Below are 3910 nucleotides of genomic sequence, written 5' to 3'. Positions count from 1 at the left end.
CCTCATCTCTACAATAAATCAAAAAAAATTAGCTGGGTGTGGTAGCGCGCACCTGTAGTTCCAGCTACTTGGAAGGCTGACATTATTATTATTATTTTTTGAGTCAAGGTCTCACTCTGTCACCCAGGTTGGAGTGCAATGTACAATCACAGCTCACTGCAATCTCAACCTTTGATCACTGGCACCCTGATCTAAGTGTGTTCACCTGCCCCATCTCTCTGCCCTTGTTTTATTTTTATTTATTTTTTATTTTTTTATTTTTTGAGTTGGAGTCTTACTCTGTCACCCAGACTGAAGTGCAGTGGCCACTCCCGGCCACTGCAGCCTCCACCTGCTGGCCAGAAGCGATCCTTCCGCCTCAGCCTTCCAAGTAGCTGGAACTACAGGAGCCGGCTACCATGCCCAGCTAATTTTATTTTATTTTTCGAGTTGGAGTCTCACTCCGTCGCCCAGATTGGAGTGCAGTGGCTGCTCCCGGCCACCGCAGCCTTGACCTGCTAGGCTCCGGCGATCCTTCTGCCTCAGCCTTCCAAGTCGCTGGAACTACAGGCGCGCAATACCACGCCCGGCAAATTTTTTTTGATTTATTGTAGAGATGAAGTCTTGCCAAGTTGCCCAGGTGGGTCTCAAACCCGGGGGCTCAGGCAATCCACTCACCTCAGCCTCCCAAAGGCGTGGGGTTAGAGGCTGAGCCACCGAGCCCGGTTATTATTATTATTTTTTATTTATTGTGGAGATGAGGTCTCACTAAGTTGCCCAGGCAGGTCTCGAACCCGCGGGGCTCAGGCAATTCACTCACCTTGGCCTCCCAAGGCATGAGATTACTGGCTGAGCCACCGAGCCTGGCTGTTTTATTTTTATTATATTTTTGGAATTTTAAAAATTGAGTCGGAGTCTCACTCTGTCACCCAGGCTGGAGTACAGTGGCATGCTCTTGGCTACTGCAGCATATGACCTGCTAGGCTCAGGCGATCCTTCTGCTTCAGCCTTCCAAGTAGCTGAAGCTACAGTCATGCGCCACCATGCCCGGCTAATTTTTTGATTTATTGTAGAGATGAGGTCTTGTCAAGTTGCCCAGGTTGGTCTCGAATCTGTGGGTTCAGGTAATCCTCTCACCTCAGCCTCCCAACATGCTGGGATTATAGGCATGAGCCACCATGCCCAGACTGAATTTTTATTTTTAAAATAGAGACAGGATCCCATTATGTTGCCCAAGCTGGCACCGAGCCTTGCCACACATATGTATTAATCATGCAGTGAGAGCCTGGTCAATTCCACCTTGACCACTGAAATTCACTTCGTTGACAGTGGTACAAACCCCGTGAGTGCCTCCTGACATGATACACTAGGAAGGACCTATGATCTCTTCCTCAGAATTGTTGACAAAAAGTGGGTTCGGTGAGACCAATCATTAGGAAACACCAAGCAAGCCCAAACTGAGTGAAAGTCTACAGAGAAATTTCCCTTTAACAATTGTTTGAACAATGACAAGAATGCAGAAAAACCCAGGAAATATTTAGAAAGTATGTCTCCTGAAGCGTCCTCTTCTATATGAAGCTTCTATATGTTTACTGGGTTTTTTTGTCATTGTGTCACTCTGTTGCCCAGGCTGGAGTGCAGTGGCAGGATCACAGCTCACCATAGCCTCAACCTCCTGGGCTCAGGTGATCCTTCTGCCTCAGCCTTCCAAAGAGCTGGAACCACAGGCGCACAACACCATGCCCAGCTATTATTTTTTTTTTTTTGAGTTGGAGTCTCACTCTGTCGCCCAGACCACTGGGTGCCGCTCCCGGCCACTGCAGCCTCGACCTGCTGAGCTCTGGAGATCCTTCCGCCTCAGCCTTCCAAGTAGCCGGAATTACAGGCATGTGCTACCATGTCCAGCTGATTTTTTTTTGATTTATTGTAGAGATGAGGTCTCGCTGCCCAGGCGGGTCTCGAACCCACAGGCTCAGGCAATCCACTCACCTCAGCCTCCCAAAGGCATGGGATTACAGGCTGAGTCACCGAGCCCGGCTGCCCAGCTAATTTTATTTTTATTTTATTTATTTATTTTTGAGTTGGAGTTTCACTCTGTCGCCTAGACTGGAGTGCAGTGGCACACTTATGGCCACCGCAGCCTCGCCTGCTGGGCTCCGGCGATCCTTCCGCCTCAGGCTTCCAAGTAGCCGGAATTACAGCCGAGATTACAGGCATGCGCTACCATGCCCGGCTGATTTTTTTTGTTGTTGTTGTAGAGATGCGGTCTTGCCTGCCTAGGTGGGTCTCGAACCCGCGGGCTCAGGCAATCCACTCACCTCAGCCTCCCAAAGGCGTGGGGTTAGAGGCTGAGCCACCGAGCCTGGCAATTTTTTTATTTATTGTAGAGATGAGGTCTCGCCAAGTTCCCCAGGTGGGTCTCGAACCCGTGGGCTCAGGTAATTCACTTACCTCAGTCTCCCAAAGTCACGGGATTACAGGCTGAGCCACTGAACCCGGCTAATTTTATGATTTATTGTAGAAACAAGGTCTGGCCATGTTGCTCAGGCTGATCTCGAATCCCTGAGCTCACACAATCCTCTCACCTCCACCTCCCGAAGTGCTGAGATTACAGGCGTGAGCCACCACAACCAGCCACAATATTTGTTCGTTGGTGTCCGGCTTAGTCTACATAGTATAATGTTCTCAAGGTTCATCCATGCTGTGGCATGTAACTGAATTTCCTTCCTTTTTTGTTTGTTTTTTTTGTGTTGGAGTCTCACTCTGTCACCCAGACTGGAGTGCAGTGGCCGCTCCCGGTCACTGCAGCCTTGACCCGCTGGGCTCCAGCAATCCTTCCACCTCAGCCTTCCAAGTAGCCGGAATTACAGGCGTGCACTACCACGCCCGGCTAATTTTTGACTTGTAGAGATGAGGTCTCGCCAAGTTGCCCAGGCGGGTCGCGAACCCATGGGCTCAGGCAATCCACTCACCTCAGCCTCCCAAAGCACAGGATTACAGGCTGAGCCTCTGAGCCCGGCTTATTTTATTTTGTTTTTTGATTTATTGTAGAGATGAGTTCTTGCCAAGTTGCCCAGGCTGGTCTCGAACCCATGAGCTCAGGCAATCCTCTCACCTCGCCTCCTCAAATGTGGGGATTATAGGTGTGAGCCACCACGCCCAGCTTTTTTTAAGGTTTTAAAATTTATTATATTTTTTTAGAACTAGGGTCTCACTCTGTCACCCACGTTGGAGAGTTGTGGCACAATCATACCCCACAGCAGGCTCGACCTGTACACAAGTGATCCTTTTGCTTCACCCTCTCGAGTAGCTGGGACTACAGGTGTGCGCCACCACACCTGGCTCATTTCTTGACTTCGTTGTAGAGACAAGGTCTTGTTATGCTGCCCGGGCTGGTCTCAAACTCCTGGGTTCGAGCAATCCTCCTGCCTTGGCCTCTCAAAGTGCTGGGATTACAGACATGAGTCACTACATCCGGCCATACATTTTTAGATTTAAGAATTCAATCTTAAAAGGATAGGAAGAATTTACTGAAAGGTAATGTTAGAATTTTAATTGATGTTCCGTATTAGAGTCATAAGCTATTGCTGTAGGGCATTTGCTTTTCTAACTGCATTGATCCGGTGAGAGATGATAGGGGGAGATGGATGGCCCTGCAACTATTTTATATGGGTTGCAGCTGTAGCGGGCATGGAGTTAAAAGGTTTATTGAAAATAGGAAGCCCGAGAAGCACTCAGGATCAGGGGCTGCATGGGAGGCGGGGCCCTTGGGAGTGCCATCAGGTTATGGGAGGTGGGAGGAATGCAGAATCAAGGATCAATCCTGGCCGCCTCGGTGGCTCAGCCTGTCATCCCACCACTTTGGGAGGCCGAGGTGAGTGGATTGCCTGAGCCCACGGGTTCGAGACCCACCCGGGCAACTTGGTGAGAA

The sequence above is a fragment of the Carlito syrichta genome, unplaced genomic scaffold (assembly GCF_000164805.1).
Source record: "Carlito syrichta isolate Samal-C Ts95f unplaced genomic scaffold, Tarsius_syrichta-2.0.1 Scaffold111585, whole genome shotgun sequence".
Taxonomy (NCBI): Eukaryota; Metazoa; Chordata; class Mammalia; order Primates; family Tarsiidae; genus Carlito; species Carlito syrichta.
This window is presented reverse-complemented; position numbering follows the sequence as displayed.